The sequence below is a fragment of the Schistocerca nitens genome, chromosome 6 (assembly GCF_023898315.1).
Source record: "Schistocerca nitens isolate TAMUIC-IGC-003100 chromosome 6, iqSchNite1.1, whole genome shotgun sequence".
Lineage (NCBI taxonomy): Eukaryota > Metazoa > Arthropoda > Insecta > Orthoptera > Acrididae > Schistocerca > Schistocerca nitens.
Genome location: NC_064619.1, coordinates 458,928,838 through 458,953,827, shown reverse-complemented (window position 1 = coordinate 458,953,827; position 24,990 = coordinate 458,928,838).

Here is a 24,990-nt window from a genome sequence, read left to right as displayed (position 1 = left end):
TTTCGGAGCGAAAGGCCAATTCCGCCAACACCAACATTGGATTGTTGATGTCTGAAAACATGTTGCATGGTCCGACGAGTCTCGTTTCAAATTGTACGTGGAGACAACCTCATGAATCCATGGACTCTGCATGTCAGCAGTGGACTGTTCAAGTTAGTGGAGGCTCTGTAATGACGTGGGGCGTGTGCAGTTGGAGTGATATGTGAACTCTGATACGTCTAGATGCGACTCTGACAGGTGACACGTACGTAAGCATCCTGTCTGAGCAACTGCATCCGTTCATGTCCATCGTGCATCCCGAGGGATTTGGGCAATTAGAGCCGGACAATGAGACACCCCACATGTCCAGTATTGCTACAGAATGGCTCCAGGAACACTCTACTGAGTTTAAACACTTTCGTTGGCCACGAGACTCCCAAGATATGAACATTATTGAGAAGTTCTGTTCCACCCCCTCGTAGTCTTACTGATTTATGGACAGTCCTGCAGGATTCATGGTGCCAGTTCCCTCCAGCACTACTTCACAGGTTAGGGAGTCCACGCCACGTTGTGCTGCGGCACTTCGACGTTCTCCCGGGGACACTACGCGATATTATGCAGGTTTATCAGTTTCTTTGACTCTTCTGAGCGGGCAAGAGAAATCTAAAAACCCACCCAGTTTAGGAATGTGTCCTCTTCGCGATTTGCCAGCTGATGGTAACTGCGTCACGGGACCGGTCGTCCATCAACAACACGTTAGAGACGAGGCTTTGTCATCACTTCCTGCGGATGATCCTCGTTCCCTTCCTGGAAGAGGTGACTTTTGTGCTATCAAGGGTAATGTGGTTGCTCCGTGATGGTGTCCCAGCGAATTAATCTTTTGAGTGTGGATCTGTAACTCTTATACGACACACAGAACATTCCCACTTGCGTGCTGTATCTGCATGTGTGGTTTCAATCAATGACACCTACATTGTCGGAGATCTTTTAACTCCACCTTCAAGTGCTTCTGCTTCTCGCGTATTCTTCTGCCTATCCCCTTAGGGATTTTTTTCTGCATTTTCTACCCATCATATATTGACAACATTATAGATCTGCATGTTGAAGAACAAAACAACGTACTTGGAAAGAAACTCAGAAAAAACACAAAACCAAAGATATCTGGTGATGGATACCTCTTGATTGATAAAGTAGGATGGATGGATATGGTGTTATGGGCGCTCAACAGTGTAGTCTTTAGCGCCCGATTGATACAGTAGCGGAGTGTGTTGCACCGTGGCACACCTTTAGCCAGCACAGTGAAAGAAGAGTAGTACATTTTCTTACTCCATTTTTAAATCATGACCCTCAGTTTTTATTTGCTGCAGCCTTTCTCTGGAATTATAAACATTGGTTCGGAAAATTCTGATTTCACCCAATGTAAAAGCATTCTTCAAGGTACAACATGGTCATGTGGCTATGAACTAATGTTCTACTGAAGTTTAAGAAAGCTGTTAACAAGAAAATCTTGTCAATGCCGAATTTATTCGTCCAAATGTCATACAGGGCGGCGCAGGTAAAAGTAGCCTTGAAAGTATGTAGCAAATGCACTGAAATTAGAAACGACTAGCTGAAATCGACTACTATTTATTTACAATGAAAAATACAGTGAAAAATACGGTTATAGAAGGTGCTGAAAGTGACCCACTGCAACCAGAGGGGTGCACCGGACATGTGTGGTCCATCCAGAACTGCAGCCTCGACTGCTGGGCGAGCCCCAACTCACGAGGAGCGGTCAGCCGGTCGAGCCGCACCGAGGTCCACCATGACCCGAGTCTGTGGTCCTATTCTGTATCGTTCGTACCGATCGGTGCAGCAGGTTGGTAAGGCGGGTGCCAGGTTGAGATTCATTGGGAGAGTCCTTAGAAAATGTAGTCCATCAACAAGCAGGTGGCTTACAAAAGACTCGTTCGTTCAACCTATGCTTGAGTATTGCTCATCAGTGTGGGATCCGTACCAGATCGGGTTGACAGAGGAGATAGAGAAGATCCCAAGAAGAGCGACGCGTTTCGTCACAGGGTTATTTGGTAAGCGTGATAGCGTTACGGAAATGTTTAGCAAACTCAAGTGGCAGACTCTGCAAGAGAGGCGCTCTGCATCGCGGTGTAGCTTGCTGTCCAAGTTTCGAGAGGATGCGTTTCTGGATGAGGTATCGAATATATTGCTTCCCCCTACTTATACCTCCCGAGGAGATCACGAATGTAAAATAAGAGAGTTTCGAGCGCGCACAGAGGCTTTCCGGCAGTCGTTCTTCCCGCGAACCATACGCGGCTGGAACAGGAAAGGAAGGTAATGACAGTGGCACGTAAAGTGCCCTCTGCCACACACCGTTGGGTGGCTTGCGGAGTATAAATGTAGATGCCCAAAGGTCCTGTCAGTAAACTACTGAGACCTGTTGCCGATAGATCCTCCTGCCGATTTTCCGACAATTGTATCGAGAGGCTTTTGGATTTCGGTATACCCCACTGGTTCGGTTTGGTGTGGTTTCTTTACAGCTATAATTTGATATTTTAAACATATTGAGCGGTTTTTGCCTCGGATTTAATGATTGTGTAACTGACGAATCACCAGGACGCGTGCGGGTGGACACTGAGTTCACAATAGACTATTTTCTTTGTTATAAATATTGTTTGTATCGTTGTTACTCTGAATGATTATAACATAAAAAAACAGTTTCGGTCAATATTCTCACAAAATACCTGTTATTTTTACGTAATTAAGGGTTTAAAAAATCATGCAGTTTTGAAAGGTTGGCTCCCCTTACATGTATCACATGAGTGTTAGCTGAAATTCCTAGTGACTTCACGTACTTTTTTCCGCAAATGGTTTACTTATTAACTATCGAAACGTGCTTAAAACTTTTAAGAAAGAATGTAAAGGAATTTTGTGAAGCTTGATACAATCCTGCCAAAATTTCATGTATTTACGGCTTACGCCCTCATCATTGGGCAACGAAGTCAGCCTGCGTCTTTCTGGAGTGTAATACGCAATACAGGGCTGAAATATTGCGAGTTGTAGGAGCGAAGTTAGTAAGGCTGCAAACTGCCGTGTCGAAGGTCGTAGGTTCGCATACTGCCACAATATTTTTTCTTTTCCTCTTCGTGTTTGTAACGCATTCGGAGACTTCGTTAATTGGCAAATTCTAAGCATTTGTCTGAAATATTTTCATGTAACAGCACTCTTTCTCAGTAACGAGTATCTTCGTTTTCGTGACTTCCATATGTTTCATCAATGAAAGATAAGACTGCTGTACATGAAGCAACCAACAGTTATTTTATAAATTTCTTTTCACAAATAATTGACCATATTTTTGTGAAGCCGTAGCGATTTCTGAGAGGGTGGTCAGACAGGAAACTAAGAGCTCGACTTAAATTACTGCGAATGAAACTAGCAGCAATCGTCTTGATACTCTAGCTCGTCTCAAGTACTGATCCGCCATTGAATCCCTATCAACAGTAGACAGAGATGAAACATTCCAGCCACAATATTTTCAGACTGTACTACCATAAATGAAACGTTTAGATTCATCAGACTCGTGTTACAAACTACAACAAACTTCTTTAACTGCACTCGCCACACGCTATCTAAAAGGCTTTTTGTTTTAATCTTGTTTTTATGAAACAAATCGTTGATGTATCACATAGGGAAGTAGGCTACTTCATCATTTGGATGTCTAGTTACAACCACATTCCTCCTTATTCTTTGACACTCTCTTAAAAAAATTTCAGGTTCGTGCAGATGTGTTCCATCTATGCAACTAATTAAAGGAAGTTTGTTTATTGCCATACGCATTTGGCTCCTTTTATTTGGGAAGCACCTTCATGAATCAAAGAAGGTAAATGTATATGGCAACAAACAACCTGCCTTTAATTAGTTGCATAGACAGAACACAACTCCATGAACAGGAAAAATTTTCTTCAAAAACTAGACCGTTCGGTGCTTTCCAAATGGCGGAAAAAGCAGAATAAGGCACCTGCCCGGGCGCCAGTACAGCTTGCCAAGTCGTCAAGTCGCGCGTCCGCCATGCACCACACTTTTGCTGATGCAAAACGAAAACTGTTGCCCTTTTGAAAGTTTTCTTTTTATTTTGCAAAGTATTTATCGACACTTCACCTCAGACTTATATTAAAATTGTAAGGTGGCTATAATTTTGCACATTACAAGCACTCATCGACATACTTTGCAGTGAAAAACAACCACAATTAGATATCATTTGATAGGTTCCACATCGTATATATGAATACTGACATTGTCACGTACACCTTGTAAATAATTGTTAACGCTTATTGCATGAAAGGTGACGGAGTGTCTTTATTATAAAAACGGCGTAAGGAATGAGTGCCTGTACTAGTAAAGGTTTGGACACCAGCAGGCGGAACTCAAGCCCTAGGTGGGAGGCCCACACAAGTGTGTTGGTCCTGCTTAAACACAGGAAGTAGCAGGACGAACGTTGAGACATCTGGGCGCTGGGGCACAATACAGTCGCGAACGGCCGCTATTGTAGTAGGGCCACAAGGATAACCGGTTAATACTTCCGAACGTTGAAAATCTTGGTCGCAGGCGACAGGAACGAAGAAGCGGCACCTAGGAAACCATGCAGGCTGGGTTATTTCCAAGGATTTTTACTCAGAAACGTACCATTGTACGAGTATAGGTTTTTCCTCGCAAACTTTCCGCGCTGGACGACAAAAAACTAAGATATAGTTGGTCGGCGTTCGGAAGAATCTGTAGAGAGGGAGAATATTCCGTGGTTTCGGGAATATGATTCGATTTCGGTATTACGATGGTGGGGAGCAGAGTCTTGCTGGGAAGCTCGTGGTCGTGCGGTAGCGTTCTCGCTTCCCGCGCCCGGGTTCCCGGGTTCGATTCCCGGCGGGGTCAGGGATTTTCTCTGCCTCGTGATGACCGGGTTTTGTGTGCTGTCCTTAGGTTAGTTAGGTGTAAGTAGTTCTAGGTTCTAGGGGCCTGATGACCATAGATGTTAAGTCCCATAGTGCGCAGAGCCTCTTCCGTTGTGAGCTCCCGTGTGTGACAGTCGCTCGACATCAGCTTTGTTGGTACGGTTGGACTTGCTGTCTTTGCTCTCAAGAGAGTTTATGTTTAGAACAGTTAGGCACTGTACTATTGCCAACCTATACGATTATGGACTTCAGTTCCGGGTCGGAAGTCGTCGTTGAGTATGCAGTATTCAGTAACTGAGAGCACTTCCTCTGCCTATATTTACATTGAGACGTTATCTGAACTCCGTCCTTGTGGCTGGGAGTCGCGTTTCTCGTCTGTAGAACAAAGAGAGGAGAAGAGAGTATTAGAGCATATTAGTCAGAGGATCGCCTTCTGTCATCCTAGTGTTTGAAAGAGTTTATTGTGGCTGGAGTCCTTCCATCATCGCAGACGAGTACGAGAACCATCACTTCGACGCACCAGACGCAGTACATATGGTGATATCGCAAACTGCTTCTGCTTATTAGGGCTATAGAAGCTAAACAGTTGTGATCACCTTAGTTTATTACCACTGAGGTTGCACACCACCGTAGATCATCTTTGAAAGTTGTGTCTTCTGGTGTTTCGTACGTGGAAGATGTCATTCATTTCACGTTATTGATATTAAATTGTGCAGTCATAGAAAGGGGCAGAGTTGGGCAATTGATTTGTAATTTTACTTAGGAAATGTAAACTTTGTAATAGGTTTTTTTTTAAATTTACGATAAATATATAAGCAGGAACAACGTTTATCGTTTAGTCGTATTAGTTGTCTTAATCATTCATTTAGAGATCCTAAGATCTGCCTCAGAGGGTAGTCAGAAAGGGCCAAATTTTCATTTTAGCGCTTATTATTTTCCGTTGCGCACATTCATTTTACACCTGCCTGGAGTAGCATCTTGGATACGGCTTACCCTGCCAGGATCCTATTTAGTGTCCTGATAGTAGTCATAAAGTGGTTTGAAACCTCGGAAATTTTCAAAAAATTTTCTTTTTCGTTCAATGTTTAGATGTTGTTGATAATGATCACCGGCTTGCGTGTATAGTTTGCAGTGGCAAAGTCACGCTATAACATTAAAAATAATATTTGCGTGTATTAATGTATTTCTTTTCAGAGGCGTTGCGCTTCAGCCCGCTGGCTGCAATTTTTTTGATATTTAGGTTATGTCGTGTGACATTGTATTTTGCTTGTACTGTAACGACACTGCTTGTTCACGACTGCGCCGTTAGTTTAGCTTCTTTGTTGTAGATACTCGTATTTATCTTACGTGCTGGTACATAATAAATGTGGGTATTGAAAATTGAGTATATTTTAAGAGAGAATTGTTGTCAGGGATCAGTCTATGTTAACTAGGACGAAAGCACGCTTAGTAGTACAACAGAGCACTAGTTGTACCTAGACAGAATTGGCAGGTACGCGGGGTAGTCAAGAAGTCCTATGGGTTGAGAAGGGGTTATCTATGTTAGCAGCACAAGGAACAGGGAGATGAATACCGATCCAAGGGAATCTTGTGAGCACGATAGGTTCAGTGAAGCCCATGGTGGGCAATCTGATAGTGAAGATGAGGAACAGAGACACGCTGAGGCAGTCGTAAAGATACGGCCATACTTCGCAAAACGATGTAAATCATCCGCTTCACCAACACATGGACCAGAGATATCGTAGCTGGAATAATGGACAATGGAGGAACTATGGCAGAGAATACAGCCAACAAAATGACCAGACATGGGAGGCACAATATAATGGCGCATCATGGAGCGACAAAAGGGAAACTCGTCAACGGTCTGACCGAGGATGGGATGGAATGAACAACATCAGGAATCGGGAACAATCGATTGTAATTAGACCACCTAAACCTGGGAGTGTACGCCAAGATAACATGGAAAATGAACAGTGACTAGGCCAGACGATGGGCACTGGAGAAAATGCGCCCGTAAACCATCTCGGAAGTAATAATATAAATATTATAGAATATGAGGTCATAACTGAAATATTACTTGAAGAAAAGGAAACGTTACCTTAGCAGGACATCTAGCCGGTGGTAAAAATACAAATTGGAGGAATTAGAGGTACTGCTGTAATAGATAGTGGAAGTGACCTCTCAGCTATTTCAGATAGGCTGTTCGCTAAATGCAAAGAGTCAGTTAATCCACCGGTGCTCAAAGTACAAAAAGTTGGAAAGGGTATGGTAATATCGCAACAAACGCGTCTAGACTTTGATGGCCAAGGCCACCATATGACTTCAGATCTGTTCATAATGTCGAAACTAACAGCTGATATAATAATTGGTGTAAATTTTCTTTCAGCGCAGAAAGCTACCATTGATCTAGGAAGAGGGGAGTTAACGTTAGCGAAAGAGAATACAATAATAATCTTGTTTGACGAGAAGGCAATAAAAGCTCAAATTCTGGCGAGCTGTTTAAAACTACAATTCACGGGCCAACATGCAGTTCAGAGGGAAGACTTTAAAAAAGATACTGCAATAGAGCAGAGTTCAAGTCAGAACGTGAACATATTAATTAAATTAACAGTGGGATTGATTCTAAACTTGAGAATCTGGATAAAATAGATAATAAGGACAGAAAAGAGTTGGAGCTTGCACTCAAAAATAACGCAGAGATCTTTGTATCCAAAACAGGGTTCATTAAGGGGTGTCAACATAAATTTGAGGTAAAGAAACATAGACCATTTCGGGTACCTCCTTATGCCATCCCATGGTCATACCAGGAAAGGGTTCTAAGTGAACTATGAAGAATGGAGGACGAAGGTGTAATTGAGGCCACGAGATCTGAGTATAATAGTCTACTATGCATAGTAGACAAAAAGGACGGTGGTATTTGACTAGTGTTACAATCACGCCAAATAAATACAATTATTGTGCCAGAGATGGATCGTCCTGAAAGGCTTGAGGAGCTGCTTCAAAGATTTGATGGGGTTCCGGTGTTTTTCTCACTTGATTTGCGCTCGAGCTTTTGGCAGATAGAGCTCGATCCTGAAGGCCGAAAATACACGACCTTTACTGCCTTCGGAAGCCTCACACATGTGTATTGGTCCTGCTTAAACAAAAGAAGTATTGAGACGGACGTTGAGACACCTGAGCGCTGGGGCGCAATAGAGTCGCGACCGGACGCTATTCATTTATGATTAGATTGTAATTTATATGTAAGATCCATTAAGAGATCTCGAGATCTGCTTCAGGGGATAGTCAGGCAGGGCCAAATCTTCATTTTAGCATTTATTATTTTCCGTTGGGCACATTCATTTTACACCCACCTGGAGTAGCATCTTTGGTCTAATAAAACAATGTTGATGTTGTTTAAAAGCCACATGCAGTAATCTTCACGTTCATGTCTGTCATCCTCCCAAAATTGCTGCACATCCATCACAAGACATGGCTTCATATTAAGACTTTTCAATATCCGCTAGCAACCGCTCCTACTTACATGCACCTGTTAGGTCAATTTACGTGTAGGCTTGCTTCTTCGTGCCCTGAATAATTCTTCGGCGAATGTCTCCGATAACTTCCGGTGTGTGAACTGAAGGAATTCTTTGTCGTTTTACATTTTGCTCAGATCCGTAGGTGCACCAATTTTTATACAGACTCTGTATCGCTCTGTTCGCTGGTAGTCTTCCATCTGGATACTTGACCCCGAAAATTTCGAGAATTCCCTTAATCGAACCTGTTTAGATATATGGCTCCAAAATTTCAATTCTTTCTCTTGTCGATATAGATATTTTGCAGACCGTAAAAAGAGACGTCTGATTTTACTCATGAAATAAAGTGAAATTCAGACAGAAAAATGGTAACAATTGATTACTGCATATAACTGTTTATTGTTGTAGTTGTTCTTTTCATAAGTCGAAATATTGCATTCGCATTCAAAGGGGGGAGGGGGGGGCGGGTTACTTTTAACTTTACCACGCAATATTATTACCTTACTATACACCAATAAGTACTAACAGAAATGAAAATGATCAGAAGTGTTATAAGAAACCCAGTTACAAAGTGAACCCATTTTGAAACTGATATTATTAGAAACTAAGACAAATTTCTATTTTCGAGACAGGTAAAGTTGTTAAGACGTTAAAGCCACACAGTTATTTTGCAAATATCCGATATTCCACAATAAAGACCTTCCTCTTGGTTCGAGGTAAACGATTGATGAAGCATAGCTTAACCGTTCATACGTTATGCAACTAATTCAAAACTGTGTAGAAATTTACTTGCCAGAAATTTTTCTGACAAATTGAAAATATATTAGAAATTTCTTTAATATATTATACAGTACTTAAATGTGCAGCGTTATAAATACTCACAAAAGCTGCAAAAATCACAATCTCAAGTCTAGCAACAAGAAAACTCCAAGAAAATAATGGAAACTGCAGCTGGCAGTGTCTAGTCGGCATTCCTCCATATGATTCTAAAATCAGTCACTAGAATGAAGTATTGGCCGGAAAATATCACATGTTTCTAGTTACCCTACGCTCTAGGTACAGAACCCTTTCCAGCTCTGAATGTTCATTGAATAAATCACACATCAGTGTTGGAGAACATTGTTTGCAGATTTTACTGGGAAATACTCTGGTACGAACCATGCGCTCGGTGTTCAAACATACTGTCAGTTCATTCACTTAAACCAAAGTGGTCGGTTGAATGGTGAAAGAAGATAGTGTCTCATTAACTAGAACGGCATATCCGTGCGTTAGCCAAACTTCGTCGATAGTTGACAATGATGACAAAATCACAGTTCACGAGAAAAACACGTACCTTGAGGGTCGTCGTCAATAGATACCCCGAGAACTTGCTATAATCATCGGATGGTGGTCCACGGCCTTAGAAAATGGACACCGGATTCTATTCGACGAAAAATCTGTCGTTATGAAGACGAAGGCATTTTGAGGTAGCGTCATAAAAGAAGCTATTGAAATAAAAACCTCTGAAAACACCATCTACAAGGACGGCGGTTTGCAGCTCAGCACAGCCTGGGAACGGGCTATCGCGATGTTAAAACGGGCGTGACGGACGCAGGATGAAAACATTACCATATATGGCGAGGAAGAGAGCACCAGTGACGTCACAACCAGCTGGCTACATAACGATGCGACCACGGCGACACGGCAGTCAGTCTTACCACTTGACAATGACCGATGAGAGCTCGGTCGAAAGCTCGTGGGACTTTAACCACCTGACGCGGCTGGAAGCCCGAGAAAGTTTTATTAATTCATATCGCCGCGAAACCAAGCATTCATACAAATTTGTAAATTGCTTAAGTTTCTGAGGAGCGGAGCGATCTTGCGTTATAACCATTTCGATGTCATTGGCTTTCCGACTGTGCACTTTGTGACCTGTGGCTTAACGTGGTGTTTCTGGCCACACATATTTTAGCTGTGGGTTTTCCGACCATCGAAGGAAGGCACAACAGTGGGATAGGTTCTGTCAAACTTTTTGTAATAAGAAATTCCCTTCGCCTTTATCCAGGCTTAGAAGTGGCTATACGCATAGTACATCGGCATGTTTAAACGTTTACTTTTACTTCCGTGTTTTCACTTAGTACACGTTTTTCATTTTTAATTTTTATCTTATATTTTATTTGTGTAACTTCACAGCAGAAAATGATTCTACTTTTTGTCTTATTTTTTTTAATTGTAGTTTCTCATTTAGTTCTTTTTAAGATAGCCAGATAATCTAAACATCCCTCGAGTGGTAATACGTGTGTATTATTATAATACCGTTTTTATCTTTTGTCAAGATCTATGTATATTTTTCTTCCTTTTTGACGAGCCAGGCCAAAGAAATCTTTGTTATTTTCAAATATAGCGTTTACAGATTCTGCCTCCAGTTATTTTTATCAGGAAGTTTCGATGATTTTGTTGTACTGAGGAGTTTAGTTTCCTATGCCAAACATCGACGGCGCTCGTGTTCCTGCGGCACTGGTTAAATGCATTTTTCATTTCATTTGGTATGCTAGGCTTTTCCAACCATTGATTGACCATATAGTCTGCTGATTTCATTACCATTTCTCCACGGGGCATTGCCTCCATTATTACCATCCATGCTGCGTCAACATTGTTTTGAGGAAGACGTTCCACTGCAGCACCCATGCAACAAAAACAATCGTATTCTTTATCCGTCCCTCTATACCTCCACTAACCGTAGTTCCTCTGTTCTCTTCTGTAGACAACGGCTGAAGTGAAAACTGTAAGCAGAAAGGCTTGTTCTAGGGGACGCTGTTCTCGTAACTTTAATTTAGCCATTTCAAAGTCTAGCAGTGCAGTTTTCGGTGACCATTTTATTTTTCCATCCAGAATTCATATGTATTTTGAAAGCAGATTGAACAGGAAATACCTTTGCCTTTTATTCCGTGTTTCCAGTGTCAACGTGTACGGTACACAGTTCTTTCAGTTGTTTCGAACGACTGTTCAATGTCCCGTCCATATGAACAGTTCCATTATCCCATAGGATTTTATACTCTTCTTCACAACTGAACAGGTATCTTTTGTGAGGAACAGACCCATCACCAGTTTACGAAAGACTATTTCCTTTATTTAATTTCAAAATGCCTTCGCTGTGTAGAATCTTCGAAGGAGTGGCAGGTTTCTGTGTCCTCCAAATGGCTCCCTTCTTTAAACAATGTAATCCTGCAGATATCATAATGTACGATATTTGGGACGCAATCCAAATCTCTGTATTTGTTAATCTGCACATCTGCTTCGTAAGCTGGGAAAGAATGTCCCTGTTCAGTCATGATTTTGTCAAAATCATGACACTTGTGATTTTTGAATAGTCTCGCGCTTATTCGTTCGGAATTCACGCAAAGCCAGTTCGAATAGTCATCACATTTTCTTTGCATCCCATAGCGATTGCTTGAGAAGACACGGCTTGCCTTTCATTGTGTATATGGCCCATGTAGCTACGAGAATAGACAAAAGTAAATATTATCCCAGTTGCAACGTCTGACTGACGGTGTCAACACACCCGTTACTGGCGTACATCAGCAGTGGTGAGGCTTTGGTCGGAAGACTCTTAGTACAAAACTAACAGGTCAAAAGTCTAACGGTACTTGTGACACCTAACAAAAGGTCTTAGACACTATGGTCGGGAAGCCCACTTTGCTGGCATTTCAAATAGGCGATGGAACAGGGTCAGATACTGACGCTGCCGTGAACCACTACATTGTTACTAGCAAGGCGTGTTGTGGACGTCCCACAACCGTGGCGAGTGACACGAACATACACATCCGGGAACCAAAACCTGGTCTATGCATCTGGCTGGCGGTGCCTGGCGGTGACGGATACTCAGCGGACTGCCAGCTTGGATGTTACGGCCTGTCAGTTCGACCCTTGGCCGAACAGTGCGGAGACTGGACTCCCAACGCAGGCATTTCCTTAGGACGGGGACTGAAATTTGTCCGTGAATAGCGATAACTTCTCCATAGTCCGATTCACAGAGGTCGCCAATTTGGTGCTTCTTGCCGTCTTGATGGTAGGCTTTTGCAAGAGCCGCGGTCGGGAATACTGGCAACGAGATGCACTTAGCAGTCACGGACACCTCTTCCAGTAACGCTATTAATACGTCCCTATATTCGGTTATACCATCAGTCATTGACAGAGCAGTCTGTCCTGTGTACAGAGACGAAATGCTGCGCTATCAATGTTGCATGTCTCATTGAGCAAGAGACAACCAGGGCCATGGAGTGCGCAACATTCGTTTTACAAGATGTTGCACGACATGCATTGAGACTAGCCACTATTAGTTTGAGATACATTTTGATTTCCTACCGTAGTAGTCCTTATCGCAAAGCGCTCAGCTTAGAATCCTGTATCAACCCTTTAAATCTAGCCGTCGCTTATGGAAACTTAGAGGAGTACTGTGTAAAGTGAATTAGTACGTAAAAAAAAAATAAAGAAAATACACAGCTCAGTTATATACCCTTCAGCCAAACATTGTGACCACCGACCTACTATCCATATAAGCCCGTCCAGGCGATAGTGAGGTCAGCTGGCGGTGAATGACTTCTAGTAAGACACATGCACGGTGCACGTAATATCAGTGAGCCTGCTGTCCATGTGTAGAATGGGGAAGGCGTAAGTTTGACCGAGGGCAGATTCTGATGGCCCAGAGGCTCGGGATGAGCATTTCGGAAAATGTACGACTTGTAGGGTGTTCGTCGAGTGCTACGCTGAGTTTCTTCAACACGTGGCGAAACCAAGATGGAAACACGTCCAGACGTCGTGGGGTTGGGCGACCACCACTCATTACAGATGTCGGACGGCGTGACCTGGGCAGACTGGTAAAACAATACAGGTGGCGAACTGTGGCGGACTAAGATCAGACTTCAATGCTGGGCAGAGTACAAGTATGTCTGAACACGCAGTGCACCAAACACTCCTAACTATGGGCCTCCGCAGCTTACGACGCATGGATATGCCAATGTCAACACCACGACATCGGCAACTACGACTGAATTTGCATGTGGCCGTCGGCACCAGGTGTTGCAACAGTGACAGAGCGTGGTCTTCTTCATCATGCCGATGGGAGGACACGAGTCCGTCGTCTTTCAGGCGAACAGCTCCTTGAGATCTTTACTGCCGAACGGAGACAATCTGGTGGGGGCTCCATTATGCTCTGGGGAACATTCACGTGATCATCCATGGGTCCAGTGGACGTAGTACAAGGCACCATGATGGCCAAGCCGTGTCGCACACTGCTTGAAAACCACGTACTCACCTTCGTTTCCCGGCGGCCGTGACATTTTTCGTCAAGATAATGCACCATGTCGCAAGACCACGTGTGTGATGAAGTGTTTAGAGTAACACAACAGCGAGTTCCAGTTGATGTGCTCCCCGTCCCCCCTCAACCAACTTGGCAGATATGGAACCGACCGAAAACATCTGGGGTGCGGTTGAACTTGGCGTCAGAGCTCACCTCCCTCCACCGACCTACTAAGGCCTCACTGCTTCCATGCCACGACGGGTCGACGCGATTATCAGTACTAAAGGTGTAGATACCGGCAATTAAGTAGGTGGTCACAATATTATGGCTGATTAACTTTAATTCCAAAGTAATTAGTTGTCGTACCTGTATATAAGCAATTTTGGCATAATATAGTTGGGAGTAGCAGATGGGGTTTATCATGTGGCTTTAGCTATATGAATTTTAATACACAGAGATTTGTTTTGTAACAAGAGAAGAGCCTTTGGATATTTGTTTTGTAAAAAGAAAAGTGCCTTATTTTCACTTGGTTTCTCGAAAAGAGAAGGAAAATACCATGACTAGAGCTTAAGGTCCCGTCGAGGATGAGGTCATTTGTGACGGAGTACATGCACGGATTTACGAACAATGGGGAAGGAAGTCGGTCGTCCCCTTTTCAAAGGAACCATTCCAGCATTTGCATTAGGCGATCTAGGGAAACCATGGGAAATCTAAATATGGATGATTGGGATGGGTGATCTGAACTGCCGTCTTCGCTAATGCGAGTCCACTACACTAACCACTGTGGCACTTCACTCGGTAGAAAAGGAAGGAAAGTGAAACTAGTAATTTATATCAGAGTGGATCGAAAAGAAGTTCCTACCGTGTTTTAAAAAATTTAACATTAAACTGTAAAATTAATACTGGCTATAGACTGGATTCCCTGTGCACGATATTACCAATCAACACAGTCAGCATGCATTTGTACATACTTCCGTCATAGCTAAATTAAAGCCCAAATCTAGTTTAGGAAAATTCAGGGCTACTTCTTCACCCATAATTTTAAAGCTGTTTTTATGTCACCCAGGTCACTGAGTTTGTGACCAAGTACGTTGACTTTCAAAGTTAGAAACAGGTAGTTGTGGAAGGAGTCCACATCTTGGCTGTAGGCTACATGAGGCACCCATGAACAGTTGAGCTTTAAAGTTTCTTAAAAGTAGACTTTGCTTTTGATTGTGAACTCATCTCGGATCGCTTTATCAGCATGTCCTCGACTGGCACTTGTAACAAATGTTGCTGGCTCCCCGACGAGTTGTTTATCTGCAATGTCCGTTTCTGCGTTAGCAAATGTCTTCACCAAACGCCGCACATTCCTGATATCCATTAGAGCGTCGCCATACACTTTCTTCATGGATGAGGTTAAAACAGCTTTTAAATCAAGAACCAAAACCCTGAATTTTTCCAAACTGATTTTGATGTCTGACCTCAAACACGGCGTCAATATATATAAATGAATGGTTAATATGTGGAACGACATTGTTGTGTAGAAGGTAATTCAGGCTATGATCCGTAATAATCCGCTGTTACATGTACAGTATTAAATTTTTAATAGCACAGGAGGCATTAATTTTTGCTTCGCATCCAGTCATTCTTTGTTTTGGAGTACTGTGTTAGTTCTAATGCATAAGCAAATTAGATCGATTAAATTGTATCGTCACAGTAAACTAATTTTGGATGTGTGGAACAAGTTGGATTTAATACCGCCACATTGCATATACAGCACGTAGCAGGTGTAAACATTTCAATGATATTTACAGAATTGGTTACTAACAAGAACTTACTACACTTCTCTTTCTTATTAAACAATATTCAATACGGGAAATGTGAACTAACAACTGACAGAAAACAAGTTGTGGCTAACCCAGAGATGTGTGAGTAAAATATTAACCTGTAGTGGTATAAAATCTGTAACTAACAGACAGTAGTCACAATACACAGAGATCGTTAGGATACATTATCTCATTTCGAACATTAAGGTAGGATTTTCTAAATGTTTTGAAAATATCATTAACGAATCGGCATGTTCTGTTTACACTGTTTCTTGCAGTTCAACTTCTCCCTAAACGTCACTCATTTTTTGTTGTTCCTAATGTAAAAAGTGGCGATTATAGACCAGTTGTTGATAGTGGAGCACTGACCTTCACAATTGTTTTACGTGCTTTGTGAGCGTCATTGTTTCTCAGCACTGAACCTCAATGAAGCTTACTGTCGGAAATCCTTGACTGGAGACTCAAACCCTTTAACTGGCTTTTGTGCAGATTGGAACCATTATGAGACTAATTGGGTTCCATTCTGACTGTCTACAGGCTCATCTACATTGTCTCGTCTCTTGGGCCTTGCTTTGGGAGATCTGAAGTTCAAATCCATTTAGAATTACCTTGATGATGTGGTTGCTTATAGTGCGTCGTTCGTGGAGCATCCTGATCACCTCGAAGCTTTGTTACGTTTTAGTGAGGCTGGCCTTACAGTAAGGCCTCCTAACATCACTTTGGCTCTTCTGTGTACATCTTGTTTTGGTCACCTCGTCTCAGCTCAAGGGGTCAGTAACAATCCCTGGCGACCACCGCTCCTAGGAGTAAGAAGGGATTGGCTAGGTTTACGGGAATGGCGAAATTCTTTCGAAAATGTGTTCCTAACTTTGGCGAATTGGCCATGGCTTTCAATAACTTGCACATGAATGTGGAGCCGTTGAGTCATCAAGCCTCCTGCGTGGCAATGAAAGCTATCCTTAGCAAACCTCCAGTTTTAGCCATTCCGGATGTGAGCAAGGTCTTCACTGTCCAGACGGTCGCATTTAATTCCCGGATAGTTGCTGTGCTTCTCCAATAAGACCTGGGGGAGCGCTGTCCTGTTGCCTATGCATCGCATTGCTTATCTTTTGTGGAACTGAAATACTCAGTATACATGTGAGAGTGTTTGGCCGTACTTTTTGCCTTGGAGAAGTTCAAATTCTGTCTAGAACATTGGGAATTCCTCCTTGAGATTGATAATCAGCCATTGAGTTGTTCTGACCCTGCCCAGAAGATTGGGTAGGATTGCTCGTTGAGCAGTACAAATCCCTACCTTCCACTTCAAGGTTCTTCACATCACGAGTCGAGACAATGATTTCTCTCACTCTTTGAGTCGCATGTATGAAGACTGCGATTCCTCTCCATGTGCTGAGGCCGATGAACAACTTTCCTCCAGCTGTACTGTCTTGACTGAAGTTGCTGAAATCTTTTGCAAGGAGACAGGAGGAGTATTCCTGTATTTTTCAAACAAAGGCTTTCCAAAGGTGACCACATACAAAGGTATGTCCTTAATAAATGTATTAGGCTATGTGTCAAAGGGGCAGGGGCGACCATACTTTCAAGTTTTGTTTTGCTCTGTGTTGGTTCCCGCTGATTTCAAGTATTTCCATAGTTCTGTCGTGGGAGATCATCTAGGCTTTCATAAACCCCGGAAAAAATTAGACAGCATGTGGTTTGGCTGGATACATGGAAATATATACGTCAGTTAGCAGGAGAGTGTTCTGTGCAAACAAGCAGAACCTAATTCCAAATCAAGGAAGGGTCTCCTGGAGTCCACTCTTGAGAGCAGGCCCATGGATCGTCTCTACATAGACCACATGATCTCTCCCACGTGCCTAGAAGGGGGAGAGAATCTTGGTGGTGGTGGTGGTGGAGAATGGCTTTCCCCAATATATTTGGTTAATTCCGAGCCCTAAAGTCAGTAGTCGATAGTCTGAATAACATCTTACCAAAATCTTTGCGGTCTTTCGGTCACTGAGTACCCTGGAGATTGATAATGCTTTAGCATTTACCTCTAGGGAATTCTGGTGGCTTTGTTTCTACTATGGTGTTAGACATATTACCACCACTTCTTACTGCCCACAACCATATTCTGCTGAGCGTGGAAATAAGAATATGAAGGCTGCCTTGATAATATTTCAAGCCAAGGCCCAAAAACGGAGGGATCTCTCTATCCCGTGGTTAAATCAGACCTTCGACACTGCTCAACATGAAGTCACTAACGCCACTCTAACCTCATTATTCTTGGCCTTTCCAGTTAATATTCCCTTGAGTAACCATTGGACCGTCCATGAAAACTTGGAAAAGGGTAAACATAACATTGAGTTCGTGCACAGGCACCAGACACTTACATACAATTAGAGGAGGAGGAGGAGGAAGAGGAGGAGGAGGAGGAGATTAGTGTTTCACGTCATGTCGACAACAAAGTCATTAGGCACGGAGCACAAGTTCGAACGAAATCGGCCGTCCCCACTCAAAGGAACCATCACAGCATTTGCCTGAATCGGATTAGGAAAATCATGGGAAACGTAAACCAGGATGGCAAGAAGTTTTGAACCATTGTCCTCATGAAAGCGAGTCCAATGTGCTGACTACTGTACCAACTCGCGTGGTACAATTGTGGGAGGAGTTTCCTCAAGGGGAAGATCAAGGACCAAGTCTTCATCCATAGGTTCATAGTCGGAGTCCAGGCTGGATCAAATTTTTCTAGTAAACTGACTCACCATTTCAAAGGAACCTCTAAAATTTTGAGGTGTCTAATCTTTGGTCCATAACGAATGGGATGGCAAGATCTTGACAGTTCATGTTAGTCAGATTAAGCAGATTAGATATCCCTTGTCCTTACTTCGTACTTTTGGAGTGCGAGAGGCGAGAGGCTTTTGATGGTGTTGTACCAATGGTCAATCCTGATGATGGTGGAGTGTCTCGGTCACTGTCTGTCCCGCCAAATTGTTTCTGTGAGAGGCTATCCTCGCGTAGCTTGGAGCCAACGACTATGGGGAGTCACTTTGACCGGTTCGAGGCAAACCAGTCTCTTAGCGTCTTCAGGAAAAGAAGAACAGCCCCGTCCTGCCCAAGCTAATTGCCTTTGCCCCTCACCTCTTCACCTCTCCTTCTCTTCTGTCACTATCTGGTGGGTTTTATGTTACCTTCCCACGTCATCAGCCCATTGCAATAAGGTTATTTGTTAAAACTGTTTACTGATGGCTCCAGCTTGGCCAGGCCCTACACTTCTTTTGAAAATAGTTGTCTGTTGCTTACGAAAACGTGTATTTGGTTTCACATACAAAACGATTTTTTACAATTAATGTAGATGTATGTGAGGAATTCTGCAAAGCTTGCTCAGTGCATAAAGTGCTCACTAATGTCCCCCCCCCCCACCTCCTCACACACACACACCCAAAAAAAAGTACTTGTTGGTTTAAAAAGGCAATTAGTACAGCTTTTTAACTGAAGATATTCTGTTTTGCCTGACTCCATTTAAATATCATTGTTTGGTGTTTGTAAAAATCTCTACTACTGATTTCAGTGTAATGGCAGGTGGTTTCTGTAATTAATACCTCCTGTATATGAGAAATTCTCCTACTCGTCAGTGTATTTAGCTGACTGTATTTGAGCATTAAGTGATTAGCGGCTTTAATTCGGTGAACCATTTATGGAAGGCTGTTGTTTTACTTGCTTCCATTCAAATATTATCCTATTTTTAAATACTTCTTAATTTCAGATTAATGACAGGTGTTCGGTAGTTAATAACTTCTGTATCTGATGCATTCATTTAACTTCTCTATGAACTTACAGCTGCTGCTGACTATTCAGTCAGCGTTGGTTTTCATTGACTGTCTGTTCTCTAGTGCCTGTTTGATAGTAACTAATTAAAATCGTGGTAACTGTCTAAATAGTATTCGTTTGTTACCGCTCTTAATAAAATGGTTTTTTGTTCTAAAACTGTTGAACGCTGTAGCAACCATGTAGAGACTCCAGTCTTTGCAATTGGGGACACTTCCCAGTTTCACCTACCATTCAGCTGACAGAAAATGAACTACTATACGAATATTTACAGGAAGAGAGAGCAACAGGACACACAGCCTCGAGAAACTTATCACGGGTCATGAGGTTTTCGTTAAGGAGAGGACAGTCAGCAAAGGCATTGTTATCTTCTTATGAACTGATTCACTTGATATCTCTCTCCATGTGATTTCTGTTTTGGGGCAAATTGAACGATGGTTGTACTCAAATAACCTTCAGACAATGGAAGAGCTATAACAGAACACTGAAAAAGCTGTTGCTGTTATCCGCCAAGTAAAGATGCTATGCGTGTCTCACAGTTTGACACACTGAGCACAACACCGTGTCACTGTCAACGGTTGACACTCCTAGCATCTTCTGTAAAGTTCCATTTCCAGCATCTTCTGTAAGATTCATTAATAAGATAAATATTTTCCGGGCGAGCTCTATTTTTCCCATCTTGTATAAGACTAGCAGAGTTTTGCCGCAGTGGTAACAATGGTTCCCGTCAGAACACCGAGGTTAAGCACTGACGGGCTGGGCTAGTACTTGGATCGATGACCATCCAGTCTGCCAAGCGCTGTTGGCAAGTGGGGTGCACTCAGCTTTTGTGAAGCAAACGGAGCAGCTACTTGATTGAGAAATGCCATCTCCGGTCTCGTAAACTGACATACGGCTGGGAGAGCGGTGTACTGACCACATGCCCCTCCATATACGCACCCCATATACGCATCCGGTGACGCCTGTGTGCTGAGGATGACACTGTGGCCGGTCAGTACCGTTGGGAATTCATGACTTGTGCCGACCGAGTATAGTATATATGTATAAGAGACAGGGTAGCAAACTTTGTAACAGGAACAATTGTTACATCGTATATCGCAATTAATAGATATGTGATTGTGGAACCTATTGGTCATTTACCTACAAAAGTGATCGACTAAGTAAGCGGTAATCCATAGGGCAATCCCCATGGCTATGAACCGATTGCGACCTCCTCAATGGCTAGTAATATTGTCTTAGAAAGGGACGTCGCAACGTAGTTAAAACAATTTCGTATCACGATTGGAGCATCGTACTTCCACGTCGAAGCTAATCGAATTGCTGCAATCCTCTGAGCTCAAACACGTGGTCTCCATGTTTGCTGACGACAGCTAATTTGCAGGAAATGATTATTGCTTTTTGGTTTCTTATTCTCTCCACACACAGCTACCAACTGTGGAGGTACCGTTACATGTTTCAGTGAAAAAGCAGCTTCAAAAGCATACGTAATCGTGTTATACGTCTCCTACCCCTAAGGGGACAAAAAAGAAAAGAAGCTTGCTTCTGATAACTACTACGGACGCCCCTCTTGCTAGCATCAGACTAGTTTCCTCCCTGCAGGTAATCAACAGTCCATTCAACCGAGAAAGTTTCATTACCCTAGAGAAATGAATTTGCAGAACATAATTGAAAATAAACAGCGCTGCACCCCGTGTAAACATGTTTTTCTATTACGTGTACAAATTACCTGCCTGAGTGAAACTGGTCATGGCGGTAGAAGTTTTTATTCAGACGTTTTTATTCAGCTTTTGCGAAGTAGAGGATTAGAAATCAGAACCGTCAATTCCCGTCAGCACTCTCAACACCGTCACCATCACTCTATCTGTCCGTCTGTGTTTTACCTACTGTAATGGTGGAGTAAATTTTTTAGTTGCGGTTTGTGTCGTAGTTATACGAGTCGCTGGGTGAAAGTGTGGTAGGCTACACGTTGCCAGTTTTAGGATTATAGTGGACAAGGGCATACAGTAGTTCACCAAAAGTTCCCAGACTTTCTTTGACGCGAGGAATGTATATATACTACACTGACGAATAGAAACGCAACATCAAGGGGTTGTGCGACATATTTCTACACCTGAAACATCACACACATTCAAATTTCGTGCCAGTCGCGTTAGGAGTGGTGCTAGTAGCGCCACTATGAGGATGAATATCAGTTCTCCTTTGTATACACGCTGTAAGGATGGTGAGCGTTGGTTGCCTTTAATATTGGATGTGGTGAGTTTCTGTTAGTCAAAAATTCCTCTCCGGCGACAAAGACGCCACTATCAACGCCTCATTCAGCTTGAACGAGGTCGTGAAACAAGGCTACGAGAAGTTGGATGTTGCTTCTGCGATATTTCAGAAGGACTCTGCAGGAATGTAGCCACTGTATATGACTGCTGGCACCGGTGATAACGAGAATGTGCGGTCGCAAGGAGACTGGTCTCCGGATGATCACGTGGCGGTATCGGGAGGAAAGACCATCGGCGTATGGCTCCGGGGCATCGTGCTGAATCTGAAGCAGGAAGTTTAGCAGATATAGGCAACGCAGTAACCGAACTGTTACAAATCGGTTAATTCAAGGGCAGCACCGAGCCAGACGCCCTGTAACCAGCATCCCACTGTCCACAAGTCACCGCTTGTGAACTCACTTGAGAGCAGGATGGAGGTCTGTGTTTTCTGATGAAAGCTGGTTTTTCCTCGGTGCCAGTGATGGCCGTTCATTGGCTAGAAGGGGGCCAGCTGAGATCCTGCAGTTAACCTGTTTGCGTGTTAGAGACAATGGAGCTGCACCTACAACTATGGTCTGGGGTGCGTTGCAAGAGCACTTCTCGTTATCACCCACCAACCCTAAATGCAAATTTGTACGACAATGCGGTGATTCGGCCTGCTCTGCTGCCATTCATGTACAGAATTCCAGTGTATGTTTTCCAATATGATGACGCTTGCCCACCTACCACTTATGTAACCCAACAAACACTACAGAGTGTCAACGTGTTGCCTTGGTCCACACAATCACCAGATATGCCTCCAGCCGACCAGATATGGGACATCATGGGACGACAACTCCAGCGTGATCCACAACCAGTATTTACCGTCCCTGCATTGACCGACCAAATGCGGCAGGCATGGAATTCCAATCCACAAAGTGGCATCCGGCACCTGTAAATCACAAAGCAATCAAGCCTGCAAGCTTGCATTCCGCATTCTGGTGGTTACACCGGCTATTAATGTACCATAATTTCAAATCTGCAATGGCTTGTCTCGCCTTATGTTCTCCTGTGATGTCACAATGTTAATCATTTCAATGAGTTGCCCAGAAAAATGCATTCCCGAAATTTCATTACCCTTCATTAATTACTTTTTGGTGATGGGATACTTTTTCCCGTCAGTGCATGTGCAAAAGTAGAGAGCAGGTAACTGCTGTATTAGCAGCGTTCTCACGCAACGAGGTTTCGTCAAGCGGACTGGGCGACCTGTGGCTTTATTTTTGTTGATTTAGTCTGATAATATTGTGATATTAAGCCCTGTCTTACACTGTATCGGGAACCATACATACCAAAAAAATTTTACGGAACATTCTCACTTTTTAAGCATACTACTAGTTCAAACATTTAGATAGGGAAAGTAGCAATAACAGTTGTTGCTAATAATAACAATAATAGTGAAAATAAAGATTATTAAAAATAGGAATAATGTTGATCAGTTTCCCACTTTTTGAGCCGTGTTCAGTATCGCCGAAGCGGAAGAGACGGTGAATAGATTACACTTCTATTGATGACAATACATGTTAAGAGAGGTCATATTTTCTATGTAGTTTTCTGTATAAAAGAAGGACGGGGGAAGTGGTGGAGAAAGGAGGGAGGTTGACAAATGAGTTACAGACTTACAGACAAGTAGAGTTGATAAGTGAGCTACAGACAAGTATACAGAAGATATAACTTTCGTGATTGAAGATGGAGCTTTAATTGTCATTTGAAATTAATATAATTTCTCACATACACCACTGGCCATTAAAATTGCTACACCACGAACATGACGTGCTACAGACGCGAAATTTAAGCGATAGGAAGAAGATGCTGTGATATGCAAATCATTAGCTTTTCAGAGCATTCACACAAGGTTGGCTCCGGTGGCGACACCTACAACGTGCTGACACGAGGAAAGTTTCCAACCGATTTCTCATACATAAACAGCAGTTGACCGGTGTTGCCTGGTGAAACGTTGTTGTGATGCCTCGTGTAAGGAGGAGAAATGCGTACCATCACGTTTCCGATTTTGATAAAGGTCGGATTGTAGCCTATCGCGATTGCGGTTTATCGTATCGCGACATTGGTGCTCGCGTTGGTCGAGATCAAATGACTGTCAGCAAAATATGGAATCGGTGGGTTCAGGAGGGTATTACGGAACGCCGTGCTGGATCCCAACGGCCTCGTATCACTAGCAGTCGAGATGAGAGGCATCTTACCCGCAAGGCTGTAACGGATTGTGCAGCCACGTCTCGATCCTTGAGTCAACAGATGGGGACGTTTGCAAGACAACAACCACCTGCACGAACATTTCGACGCAGTTTGCAGCAGCATGGGCTATCAGCTCGGAGACCGTGGCTGCGGTTACCCTTGACGCTGCATCACAGACAGAAGCGCCTGTGATGGTGTACTCAACGACGAACCTGGGTGCACGAATGGCAAAACGTCATTTTTTCGTATGAATCCAGGTTCTGTTTACAGCATCATGATGGTTGCATCCGTGTTTGCCGACATCGCGATGAACGCACATTGGAAGCTTGTATTCGTCATCGCCATACTGGCGTGTCACCAGGCGTGATGGTATGAGGTGCCATTGGTTACACGTCTCGGTCACCTCTTGTTAGCATTGACGGCACTTTGAACAGTGGACGTTACATTTCAGATGTGTTACCACCCGTGGCTCTATCCTTCATTCGATCCCTGCGAAACCCTACATTTCAGCAGGATAATGCACGACCGCATGTTGCAGGTCCTGTATGGGCCTTCCTGGATGCAGAAAACGTTCGACAGCTGCCCTGCCCAGCACATTCTCCAGATCTCTCACCAATTGAGAACGTGTGGTCAATGGTGTCCGAGCAACTGGCTCGTCAGAATACGCCAGTCACTACTCTTGAACTGTGATATCGTGTTGAAGCTGCATGGGCAGCTATACATGTACACGCCATCCAAGCTCTGTTTGACTCAATGCCCAGGCGTATCAAGGCCGTTATTACGGCCAGAGGTGGTTGTTCTGGGTACTGATTTCTCACGATCTATGCACTCAGATTGCTTGGAATGTAATCACATGTCAGTTCTAGTATAATATATTTGTCCAATGAATACCCGTTTATCATCTGCATTTCTTCTTGGTGTAGCAATTTCAATGGTCAGTAGTGAATTTGGAGGCTGGTCGTTACAAAGTCGGCTTAATGATACAGAAAAAGATTTTGACAGTATGGCCGTGTTACGTAGTGGCAATCCACCACCGTAAGTGAACGGTAAGCACGGATCGCTGTCTTGCAGTCCGCCCAGGTTCGGTTCCTGGGTACGTCGGTGATATTATCCGCTTCGGGACTAGGTGTTGTCTTCATCATTTCATCATCATCGACATGTAAGTCACCGAGATGTATATAAAGA